Raw genomic sequence first — 13,297 nt, forward strand, 5'->3', positions numbered from 1 at the left:
CAATAGGCAGTGGGCACAAAGCGGAGCGCACGAGGGTCCATCTGAACGTCAGGAAGTACTGCTGTGCCGTGCAGGTGGTGGGCTGCTGGCACAGATTGCCCAGAGAGGTGTTGGAGTCTCTCCTTAGTGATCCTCAAAAGCTGCCTGGACATGGTTCTGGGCAACCTGGGTGGCCCTGCTTGAGCAGGGGTTGGGCAGGTGACATCCAGAGCTCCTTTCCAACCTCTTAACCATTCTGAGAAGCTGAGTATCTAGGTAATTTGAAAATCAGAGTGGCTATGGGCATGTATTTATGCCTCAAGCCTGTCAACAGTCTGGCCTTTAAGTATTACCATGTCAGATGACAAATGTAAACTCCCAAGTGGATAGTTTATCTCATCATGGCTTTTCAGACGGGGCCAGCTCTGCATAATGTCTTCAGAGCTGGGAAACACGGTAGGGATGCAGTGGCAGAAGTGTGAGAGCCCCATGTGAATAAGGAAGCTGTCACATGCCTGGTGAGGTCTGGAGAAGGTCCTGCCGGGCTGGGAAATGTTATTTGTGTAGCTACCTGGTAGACCAAGAAACTGTTGTAGAAGGACTTTGATTTTGGTGTCCTTTTAAATTTTGTACTGTCAGAACAGCTGCTGTCCATGGGGAACGTAGGAAACAGGCTCTATACAGCCATAGTGATGTGAGTACTTGGAGCAAAGATATTAGTGGGCAATGTAATAAGCAAGCGAGCAAATGAATACCTCAGGCCATTTATCATGAATGGGATACGCAGGCACAGCTCTCTGCAGCTCAGTTAAAGAGAAAAATAGCTCCATGACAACTTGTCTGTCAGTGTCAAGGAGGCTCTCTAATTTACTGACGTCTGGAGATAGCTGCCTCTGGGGGAAATAAAGATCATGGTTATCTACTCGGGCAGCAGCCAATAAGCAGAGCATGCTGTGTGCTGTATTGAATGGTGCTGGTAGTGCTGAGAGGAGGAAGAGCCCGCCTGGTACATGCAGTGCTGAACATACCTTTCTTGAGAACGACTCTGGAGATCTGCCCAGATGGTGTACTACATCTATATCTCCAATGTACCAATTAGCATTTGAGCAGGCAATGTGGATGGTTACTAGCACTTTCTTAGTGGGTCTGGTATTGGGATTTTACTACTTTTCTTAAAAAAAATAAAAACAACAAAAAACACAAACAAAAACACACACACTCACAAAAATATTGGCTGCAACCAGCTAGCTGGCAAGTGCAAAATCCAACACCTGCGCTACGAGATCCTGCCTGAGCCGCGAGCAGAACGCCTGCTGCCTGGGTGCCTGCTGAGCCATCTGCAGCGTGTCACGTCATCTGCACTGCTTGGGGTGGGGTGGCAAGTCACCTGGAAAAAAGGAGCACAGCAACAGTGCCTCTAGGATGCAGTTCACTACCCCTGCCCCTGCATGTTTTAAGCTCCACACCTTGAAGCGTCTGGCTCTGACACAGTAAGACGTGCTCAGCACTGGTGTGCTGCTCTGCAGACTGCCTGGGCAGGAATGCAGACGCAGGCACAGCTTGGCATGCTGTGCTACCAGGCATAGATGGTATTCTGCCCTCTGCAAGTGGACAAGTGAACATGTTTAAGTGTGGAAGAGAATATTTCAGTTTACGTTCACATTTGATTAAAGGGCTATTGGAAAGATGTTGTGAGAGGATGGGAATGTACTTCAAAGTTGTTTTGGAGTGACGAGTAATGATAGCGTGTTTGTAGGTACAGATGGGAGAAAAATCAACCACAAAGGGAACACAATTTTATTTATCATTAGTTTTGACTTGCTTCAGCAGATGTTTTCTGGGAACTGTTTTAACCCGCTTAATTTGTCTCTGTGTAATGGGAAGCAGATATCCTCAATTAGAAGTCTGATTAGTAAGTTCTTTAATGACTTTCAATAGTTTTAGTCATTATTGCTGATACAGGATGCTGGATCCTGGGAGCTGGGATTTAAATAATATGTAATATCTGACACACAGCACAGTTTTTTCCCTGCTTGGGTGTGTGGAAAGTTGCCAAATATTTCATGCATGTGCTCTTAAACTACAAAGTACACAAAAGCATTTTGAAACATGCAATGCTGCTCACCTGCCTAGTGGGTAGGGCAGAAATTTCCTTGGCCCTCCTTCAGTAATTCACTCTGGAAACTAGTTTTGATGACCCTGTGAACCTCAGGAAACGAATGGCAGCAGATCCCTGAATGAGAATTAAAGTAAAAAGTTAACACTGACGAGCTGATTTTTTGTTTGTTTCTTGACGCATGTCTAGTCAAGAAATTTGCAGTAGCAAACATGATGCAGTAAAAACCTCATGTTAACAAGTATGACTCATAGGGTATATAACACGCAGTGTTTCAGTTAACTGGTTTGTATACAATCTTACATTTTTTGATACCGATAACATATGTGTATACCACCTACTGCTTAGATTGGTAGGGTAAATAGTGTAACTCCATGGCTGTTGCATTTGTTCTGCATTCCCTAATGTTGTTGTTTGTGTCACCCCATTAATCTATTCTGTCTGGGATGGTCTGTAATGTTTGCAAACAGCTTAGAAGGTCCCACAAAGACATCACTTACATCATAAGAAGCGCCTCCCACAAAAACACATTTTGCTTTCAAATCAGAGATGGGATCTCTCTCCTTAGCCTACACCAGCCCAGTATTTGGTGTTGACAGACTTCATGCTCACGACAGCGAAGCTTTGTGGCCTGAGGCTGCATGAGATGTGCTGTCCAGAAATACCTGCCTTGCCTCCCTGACTGGCTGGGGATTCAGCCTTGGTGGATGGTCTGGTGATTATCCTGGGCAGCCCTTTCCCATTGCAGCTGCCTGAATGAGCAGCCTGCAAAGCAGCTTTTCTTCTTCTCTCATTCAGAGAGAAATTTTAAAATGAACTGAGTCCTAACTGAGAGCTGGTCACGTTTTACGTTTTATAGTGTTGACGAAAGGGAAGTTCATACAAGAGTGACTGTAAATATTTATCTGAATATCTTGGATCTGACAGAAAACTGATGAACCAAAGAAAGCTTAGTGGTGCCAACAGCCATGCACTGGTGCAGCTGTGCTGGCCACGGACCATCAAAGGTGCCAGGGCCACAGCACTGCTGGGGTGCAGCAGAGTGCTGAGCACCCTGTCAGGAGGAAAAAAATTTCATCTCAATTTTCTACTCAGTAAGGAATTCTGAATGCAAACATTTCTTTTTCATTTTTTTTTCTTTTTCTGAAAGAGTGAGAATGAAATAGTTGAGACAAACATGAAATGAAGTTCCAGGATAATGTGGGTTGAAAGACTGATGTCTTCCTGTGAATGTATACACTCAAAACAGGATACTTTACATTGATGAATTTTGTTTAATTTTTTTTATTCAGCCTAATTTTTTCAGACTTTCCACGTTTCCCAGTGTTGATATAAATGACATTGTGAACAGAAAAGTTTGAACAGAAAATTTCCAAATCCCAATAATTTCCAAACAATACAGAGCATAGGGACAAAGCACTAATATTTTGGTATCTTGCAGTGTTGTTCTCTTGCTTTTTGTTTTTCGGGAGCTGTCCATGTGCACAGCAATGTGAATACTGGTGGAGAGAAAAGGAGGCAAGTAATCTGGATTGTGCTTGTGCCAATACATCATGTTCCCTTATTTAAATGAAGTATATTTTAATACAGTGACACCAAGAAATAATTACTGGGATGAAGCGGGCCATTGACTGGATTTCCCTCCTCACTGTTCCACAACTTTGCTTCAGTCTCTCTACCTGCAAAACTAATGCGTTACTGTTTTCTTATCCTTACAGGTGTGTTTCATGACACTTGCTCAGTCTAGGATAAATTTCTTGGTAAAAATGTGCGTCATTTCTAGGAGGGAGGATGACACAGTCTGTGTCCTAGAAATCTTGCAATCAAAAACTGTGATATAGAGCACCATCATGCAAAGACATGCTGGTATGCGTCAATTATCAGCCTTCTTTCTGGGGAATTTTATTACCTTGTCCTTCTTCTCAATATGTTTCTGTGTGCTTATTTTTGTGTTTTGCTGAACAAGTCCTGGCAAGCACCATAAAGGCTTTTGCCCCTTGCAGTGAAATAATGGAAGTTTTTTTCCATTGCACTATTTTATGACAGCATAAAATTTTATGACATTTATGAAAGTTTGTGTCATGAAGCAGGTGGCTTGTTAGCCTTTATTTTATGTTACTGGTCTCATTTGTACACATATAATATTAAATCTTTGTCATAAATTGGTGAGTTATCCTAAGATATTGTCTGAATCTGCTAAAAGAGGAAACTGATGAACCTTTTTTGATAGTGACTAAGCAAGCAGGTATATTTATCTGGTCCAGATTTTGGTGTAGCATTTAAATCCTCCATATCACGTAGGAATGATATGAGAAATGTGAGCAGCCGAGAGGCCAGAAAGAAGAGTCTGCCACTCATGGCTTGTATATAACCTTGGCCAGTTTACTTAACCTCTTTCTTCCATCTGTTCTTATTCGCGCTAATCACAGGCATGCTGCAAGCCTGAAGTAACTGGGGATAATACTTCCTTTGGTATCTGTATGATGCTGCTTTAGCTAGCCAAATGGCTATCTTGGTAGGTGCACACAGAAATAGGGAAGACAAATTCAAATGGCCCTAACAGTCAAAGCTCTGGATTTCCACCTAATCCAGATGCTTCCCCGAGATGCAGCTGAGGTGCTGGGTTAGCAGCAGTAAAACTCAACTGCGCACTTCTCTGCAGGTTGCATTCATCATGCATCTGCAGATGTTTTTAGACATTCCACTTCTACCCACCAGAGGGATTTTTAAAGTTCTGGGATAAAGGGGCAGCTTCTGGCTTTCCTTATGCAGGAGACAGTTGTCATGATTAGATGGTTATTGTGAGTGTCCTGCAGTACAGTGAAACCTGTATTTATGGCCCCCTGTACTTACAGTCACCTGCTATTGGCAGTTGCCAGTGTTAATAGCTGATGAAATCCCATTCCCTGGGAAATGTTCTCTCTTGCATAATCCTTCACTCTCTAACAGGCAGCCACCTGCCTGGCACGCTTTGGCCACCTGTCGGCCTGCCCAGCTGTGTAAATTGCATTGCAATCAGCATGGCAAGGCAGCTCGAAGGAGGTACCGCTCGGTGCCTGCAGATTACTTGTGTAACATGTTTTCAAGTCATTGACTTTTACATTGCAAACAAAGTCTTTTTATTTGACCTTTTAAATGCTCTGTTGCAAAATGTACAGGAGTACAGTGACAGCACATATGTGGAAATTGCTTTCATGCTGATTTTTGGGCACTTTGTAACGGTGGTTACAGAGGTTTCTTCTTTTTTGGGGGCGGGGGGGGAGGGAGCGGGGGGTTCCCCGGGATGTCCATTATTAGCTATTTAACATTTAACTATAATCCACAAATGGCATCCCTGGCTGTATTCCCAGCAGATACGTCTCTGGGGCTGGGAGGAGCGGCAGACTTGTCATTCCAAAGATGCATATTCCAGCCCTCCTGTAAGTGTTCCCTGCTTCACTGCAAGTCCAGCATATGTGCAAGGATGAACTTTTCTCTTGGCACCTTTTCTAGCACAACTGATTAACTTTTTACTTTGTGCTGTCTAGCTTCCTCTGTGCTGCACACAAGCTGAATGCTGTTTTCTGTCACTGTTCATGAGCCCTGGCTGAGGGAGATATTTTACTTGCATATTGTCTGACCACAAGGCCATGGAGGCATTGAGAGTTCAGGCTGAGAAGGGTTGGTCCAGCAAACCAGTGGTGCACATTTAGCGTAACTGCTCCAGTGCTTAAGAAGGGGTAAGGTCAAACACTGGAGCAGTATCTTGTTTTGTCTAGGCAACAAGCTACTTGGGAGGGATTTTGGTTTGATGAAGAAGCTTGCCTTGACCTTGTTTTGGCCTGTAGACTTTAGTCATGATATTTTCATTGGTTCTCCGATGTTTGGTTTTGAATAGTCACCCTGCTCCTGCAGTCCTTAGGACACGGGCATTGCAGGCATGGTGCCCGCAGATCTATGCGCAGGCTCCGTTCCATCACCTGCAACATGCCGCGCTGCTAAATTTGAGCAAGGGCTTAAAAGAAAGCTTAGGAAAAGAGCCAGAGCTTTCTGTGAGGCTGGCTGTGAAAGAAGAATCCCCTTCCATGTTACTTGGGCTTCTGAGATTTGCTTCTGTCTCTGGCTGACTTCACTTGAATTTAATGGTTCTCGTTGGACTACAAGATGAGACCTTAATGAACTTAGTGTGTAGCTAAAAATTCACTTCAGTAATCTATTCTCAAGTCTCTTTGGGTCTTGAACACTTGACAGGTATGTTGTGTTGTGGCAAGAGGAGGGACTGGTATCAAAACCTCATGACAGACCTGCTTTTAGGTGGTTCAAGCTGTGGTGTTGAGCACAAAATGCAGATTCTGTAATGGTGATGCTGATGGAGTTGCAAACAAGGAATTACCGTAATCCCATCTAGATGTTATTAAATCACGTGCAAATGCTCTCAGAACGGCAAGGGATAAGGCAAGATTTAATCCTGGCAATGTTTATAAGATAGCAAAAAGCTGTTTCAGTTGCATTTTAGTATGTTAGGCTCTTACATCTCTTTTGACAAGCATAACTCCTTGACTTTTTGCAGATATGTAACACAGATATAATAGATCACCTTTGGAAATGTGTTTTGAGTAAATAATTACTTTCAAGGATAAGAGAATTAAACTAAATCTTCAGTTATAGTTAGGATTTTGGTTTAGCGACTTAAAGCTCTTTTTCTCCCAAACATCATAAACAGTCTTTTCTGATATAAAAATACTTGTCAAGAGATATGTATAAAAATGCAAAGTAACAAGTGGAATGGCACACATTGATTGACCCTCAGGTTATATCTTGCTAAAAGGTGCTACTGACATATATATTACAAGTTCTTATCAAAATGTTTCTTTGTAATTGTTGCATCAACACCTACAATCATTAGAGTGGAAAAGAGACCAAAAATGATTGATTTCTTCTGCAAGTTTTACATCTCCTTGTTTTGAGCACTTAACATTGTGAATTTTCTGTTTTATTGTTTCTCAGTAAGGCCATTACTGTCATTTATGCAAGTTGAATGCCCTTACTAAGTCCAATGGGCCAGCGTATGTGATGTGAGCTAAGTGTGTAGGTGAGAGCTCTGCTGGTTTGGAGCCAGAGTTAGAATTCCCTCTTTTTTAAAAAAAAAAAAAAAAAAGAGAGAGAGAGATATTTTTTTATGTTATTTATTTATTTTTTTCAGTAGGAAATGGGATGGTAAAGCATTAAAATTGGTCAAGAGACCTGTTACAAATTGTGGCACAACATGTATATGGAAGTTTTTTATCTAAAGATACTAAAGTTGGTTGTTCTGAGTGGAGGCTGTGGGTCAGGAGTATACTTCAAATTGTTCAGCTCTCAGGAGAAAGAGCTCAAGGGACTGAGTCTTGGCCAGCCCTTCAGATCAAAGTGCAAATACCTTCCTGTGGTGGTACTGGTGAGGACTGTGATGAAGCCCCACTTATGCAGTGAAAGCTGGACCAAGGTAAGAGCTGCATGACAGGCGCAGCCAGCCAGAGAAGTCATTACAAGGGTGAAACAGTACATGTAACATCGGAAAGCAGGACAGGAAAAAGGCATATCTGGTCATTAAGATGAAGCATTGTAATTGTTCTGAAAAGCAAATTTTTTTTTCCCTTGGGAAAAATTACTAGGAGTAAGAACTGAATGACAGTCTGATAATTCAGTTTTGGTTTGTTCTGTCAAGAGTATTTATAAGGACACATTAGCAATGGGGAGCTCTCAAACCACATCTACTTTTGTGTACAGAATAGTGAAAGAGACTTGTCATGTGTTTGTGCCTACATGTGAGAGAACTAATTCCTGCCACAAGTCCTGGGAATCAACAGCACTATGTCTCCTATCTTGTGGCCTTGTCAGCCTTGGGCACATGGGGAAAGGCTGTTGGAAATCTCTGTGGCAATGCTTTAGTTTCCAGGAAGGATCCCTGGGTCTGGAGAAGGATGCTATGAAAGGTCTGCATTTCTATGCTATTTTTGCTTGTTTATCTCATCAGTGCCAGCCTATTTTGTGGGCAGCTTGTGCTTGTCTCAAGGTATTTGGATTTGATAATCTGATCAGTGCCAGTCCATTCTTGGCTTCTCTGTCCACCTGCTGATTCCCTTGTGTTACCCTTCTGGTGCTCCATCCATCTGTTAAGAATTTACTTACAACATGCATTAAAATAAATCAGTATGATTTTATGTACAGAGGGTGCTGTTTCAAAAATCCTAATAAAGGGTCTGTTCCTATTATCTGTGTCTGCTAGTAACATAAAGTCTTGTATTTTATCATTAGTGATTTACAGGGAATGCCATGATGCTCAGAAAACAGCCCTTTAACATTCAAATTTGCTGATTTTCAGAATTAATTTTATACTTTGTTTTCAGTTAATACAGGTTTTCAGCATGTGTGCATATGCTGAACACTATTATCAAGGAACTATATTCAGATAGAGTGCAATATCATCTTCCATTGAATTATTACTTGACTGTAAAGAAGATCACATCTGAGACCTGGGGCAATGGAAACACTACAGATCCAGCCATTTTTTAGATTCTGGGCTCCTGTTTTTTCCATGGGTATGTGGGTACAAGATGACCCTGCAGGGAGAGAGTACAGTTTTCCATCCGCTGCAGAAGCTGACCTGAGCCTTATTTGTTACCAGCATGAGTAATGCTATGGCTGGGCGAGTCTGAACAGGGTGATGTCAAGAGACAATGTCGGTCGGGCAAGGCCATAAGAGAGGGTGATGTCTGAGCCCCTGCCAGCACAGGGGCTGTGGGTTATCTGGGAAGCAGGTGTCCAAGCCTCCTTTCTGACCTATGGTACAGCTCTGTGGAGCTTCGGGAGCAGTGCCTGATGCACCAGCCATTGAAGATGTAGCTCCTTAATGATCAAACCGCTGAAGATGCGGGAGAAAGACTTCCTGGAGGCAAGGTGGAGACTCATCAAAAACGCTTGGAAGCTGCTGAAAGGCTGCAGGGAGGTTTCATAGCTGAGGGCTCTGGTCTCTCCATGCCGCTCAGCAGAGCTTAGCAGAGGGGTAACTTAGAGGGGTGACCCCAGCAGAGCTGTGCTGGTTATTGCTTGGCCCCTCGAGCAGGAAGCTGCTGAACTTCCAGCCATTTCCAGGGGATTAACAATGAGAGGAGTTGCTAAATACAGCATAGTTGATGCCATTTTATCTTCCTGTTGAATGTTTGCAAGCTGCACTTTATTTAAATGAAGCCTTCATCTGTAACGTATCAGTAAATGCCATAATGTTATAGGAAGAGAAGGGCAGCTTGGCTGATGTGGGGATTAAAATTTTTTAATGTTATGTTCCAGATAATGAGTAATGTGATATAAAAGGATTCTAATGCATTCAGCAAAGCCAAACTCAGCAAGACCTGAACAAACCCCAGAGGACACGGAGAGAACCAACCTATAATATAGGTCAATGTTTTCATATGTGGTGTAAGTTCCTTTTGTCTAATTAATCTATATCTACCAATATGTTAATGAGAGGGAGACAGAGAAAGCTCATTGCCACTGAAAGGTCCCCAAGGCTGAAAGAAAACAGTCCCAGCTTGTGGCTAATTATTTTTTGCTTAAAATTTATTACTCTGAAAGATAAGCAAACATGGTGTTTATTTGACCCGTGCACCTTGTACCAGACACTCTTTCCAAATGCAGTTCTTTAAAACAGCAATTAAAATGACAGAAAAAGAGAAGAAAATGTTGCTGAAAACACAGCAGTACAGCAATAAAAGAATGGGATGACATTCTTCCTGAGACAGCAAGCTGGGAGGCGTGTGGCTAAAGGGTAATCTCAGCCTTCCTCTAAGAGGTGCCTCTGCCCATTTCCAAAGGGAATAAGGGATGGTCACGGCACCCTTCGGTGGGCTGCTGCTCCGGGGAGGGCATTGGGCTCGGCCACTCCCGTGCCCTTTGCGTGGAGCATCGCTGTCCTTGGCACGGGGCTGAGATGGGTGCATGGTACTGGGAACGCGGCCCCACGGCCACCCTTGCCCGTGTGCGTGGGCAGTATGGGCAGCTCTTACCAAATGCTCTGCTTACCCATGCCCCCTTTGCCTGGGTAATGGATGTAGAGGCTGGAAGAAGCAGCCTCTGGGGAGCTATCAGGATATCTGATTTATGCAAGAGTCTGTAATAAACTTATGACAGATATTTCTGTAGCTAATGGGAATGTAAAAATTCAGATAACATATGTTAATTCTGATAAGAAAAATCCCTGATAAGAACAACTCCCTTACCACTAAATAGGAAAACTTAGCTCTGACTGCAGAAGTAAGTCTGCTCCTTACTGTCAGTGTGAAACATTCCTAAAAGATGAAGTTGTGAAATAGAAGTAGACTGATAAGACTGAGTCCATCACTTGACATAGACCTTGTTCTTCCAAAGGAATTAAGTTGGTTGTGCCTATGTGACTTAATTTAACCTTGGATGAGGCCAAAAAGGAAGTCTTTCTGATTTGCATTGTATTGCATCTTTTTGAAACAATTTTTAAAAAAATATGATGCCCAGTCAAAGCTCTCAGCAATGACAGTGTTTGCTATTGCACACAGCTGTTACCACCAGTGAATGACTGAAGCCCGAAGGATCGACACGGGGGCTTTGATCATTTGTTGACACTTTTGAAATGCTCAGCTTTTTCCCTTGCTTCCTAATGGTTTTATAACAGATTCATAATCTCACTCTTCTGAATGAGGTTAAGAGGTAGATGAATATGTTGCTAAACGGCTTGTTTTGTGGTGTTTCTATTAGATTTGAAAGAAAGTATCACTGATGTGCTTAAGAACAGGTCTATGTCATATAAGAGAGGATACACATCCTGACGTACATATTTTTTATAACATGTTGGTAGAATTTATCCTGGGAACATCCTCTTAAATACACACTAAATTTAACTTTAAAGCTATGTTAATTCAGGAGAAAAAAAAAAAACAGTATGCATCATCTGTCATCAGTTTGATAGTCTGTGATATGTGTAACCAATTGTTCTTATTTACATTAATTTGCATTGTGAAAAGCAATTTTACAGTTTCAGTCAGACTTAATAGGCAATTTGCAGCTCACTGCCTAATGGCGTAGTTACTTAAGCCTGCCCCCAGGGTGCTTTCTAGACCTGATATGAGACTAAACGTTTTAAATGTTCAATTGAACATCTTAAGAAGTCAAAAAGTCTTTAGACCTGGTTCATACTTGCCATGTCATATTTGATATTATTGCTATAGATGCCCTTTGATTCAGATATATTTTGCCTTAGACTGCAGAAATGATGATTTGATTCTAGAAAGCATCATGGCATGAATGATCCCTGCCCTGCCTCTGGTAACACTTTACTGAAGGAAGAAGTGAAGGTAAGAACATCCTGGCAAGCCTTGCACCATGGCATTTGTGGTGCACCTGCATTTAATGCCTGACTTTTCACCAAGGCATCTCAAATCTTAATGACATTTCCTCATGTATGAATGTATGAGCCATTTCCTATAGGTATGAAAAAAACAGTATTCTTAAAAGAAGACTGAGTGAAAGTCCTTAATTCACAACAATTTTACTTTTGGGGGAATATATAGGGGATAAACAGAGAAATACAATAACATATTTTTGGTGATGCTACAGAGGCTGTTGTGATTTCTGGCATTCTCAGAGCGCTAAGAAAGGTTCTTTGCCCCACTGAGTTACATTAGGAGCTTGCCGTTCTGGTAGCATATTTGATCAATGACGAGGCTCTTATAAACAGTCCTGAAGGGAAGGTTGCTCGTTCTGAGTGGTGAAGATGAGGGAGAAAGGAGCAAAGATCTCAAAAGATGGAACCCCATTTCTTAATTCCTTATCCTGGTTACAAGCCGCAAGTGAAGGTCACAAAGTGTTTTAAGTAAAATTTTATATGAAGAATACAATGTATGTGAAACTGAAGCAGGTCACTCACTGATGGTGGGTAAGCTGAGCATTGACCATAGTTGTACCTCTGGCCTTTGTATTTGACGTGTCATGTGGAAGTGTCAAGTGGGAGTGAGTTTTCTAAGAATTACACAAAAGATGTTTTGTTGTTCGGTGTACTAATGATTAATGAAGACAATAGAGAGTTGGGATACTTGTTTACATGAAGATATAGACATGTTTGAGATCAAGATGAATCAAGGCCTAGGTTATTGTTGTAGCTTCACAGCGATCCTTTTTCACATTCAGCAGTGTTCACTTCTATCACGCTTCTAGATGTTGAAATATGTTTCTAACCCATGCTGATATCACATAGATATATGCATTTTATGCAATAGATTTTGAAATTGTGTGAATATTATTGGATTTCTGTCTTCCCTAGTGTGATAAAGCAAATACAAGGTGTGCTAAAAGCCATTTTCTCAAAAAGAATAAATACTGTACCATGCTGAAGCAATGTAATACCACCGTCCTTCTGCTACAGGGGTCTGCTTTATTTCTGCAAGAGTGTTTTACTTCAAAAGATGTTGCAATTCACTTCACAGTAGTGTAAAAGAAATTCCAAAAAATCTGCTATAACTGTGTGTTACTTGGCATATTTGTAGCATTGTGCAGTGTGTGGAAAGATAGTCAAGGGAAGTTCTGTATCAAATCACTCCATGTCATAATGCAAAAATTCCCTTATCTACAATAAACTCAAAGTATTTGAGGCTGTGAATATCCCAGCCAGTTTAGAAAAAAAATGCTAAGATGAAATTAAGCTTTTTTAGTGTTTTTCAGCTATATCAGGCTAGTTTCAGGCTAGTTTGAGGCCAGCTAAGTTTTGCAATGCATGGAGGTGGTGTAAGTAGCCTAGGCAATCTGGTTCTGTCTATATTTGTACTTCAGAATATCAGTGATCTAACCAATTTTCAGTTTTAAACATTTTTTTTTTAAATTTTTTTTTTTAAAGATGCCCTTTGCTGTTTTCTCACTGCTACATAATTAAAAAGCACTAAAGCTCAGAAATCAAAATATGAGAGGTTGAAGACAACCTTTTTAAAATGGGAGGTATAGGGCATTTTTGTAGCACTAGCATGAATCTGTTACTTTTCTGAGATTCACTTGTAACCTGGTTAATATTTTTCTTTTTATGCAAAAGAGTGACAATTATGGCTGCACACAGTGTGAACGTGTTCTGTGACTGAAGGCAGTGTCAGACCTGGAGCACAAAGAAGGCTTGAGCTCCTCTCCCTCCTCCCACACCATGAGTGATGTTGGTTAACGTCCGACACA

At 41.6% G+C, this 13,297-nt stretch overlaps 1 long non-coding RNA gene across 4 annotated transcripts in view; it reads left to right on the forward strand.

Moving 5' to 3' along the window:
* Positions 1 to 13,297, forward strand: part of LOC308199402 — a 68,969-nt gene that overhangs the window by 34,249 nt on the left and 21,423 nt on the right. The window contains exons 2-3 of one of the 4 annotated variants that reach the window (XR_013954612.1): positions 9,404 to 9,532; positions 11,346 to 11,439. The exons of 1 other annotated variant lie outside the window; for it this stretch is intronic. This is a non-coding gene — a long non-coding RNA (uncharacterized lncRNA). The remainder of the gene's footprint in view (positions 1 to 9,403; positions 9,533 to 11,345; positions 11,440 to 13,297) is intronic. 2 more of the 4 variants (XR_013954613.1, XR_013954614.1) reach the window with 2 other exon arrangements.

Source organism: Anser brachyrhynchus (genome assembly GCF_964034855.1).
Source record: "Anser brachyrhynchus genome assembly, chromosome: 8".
In the NCBI taxonomy this organism is placed as follows: domain Eukaryota; kingdom Metazoa; phylum Chordata; class Aves; order Anseriformes; family Anatidae; genus Anser; species Anser brachyrhynchus.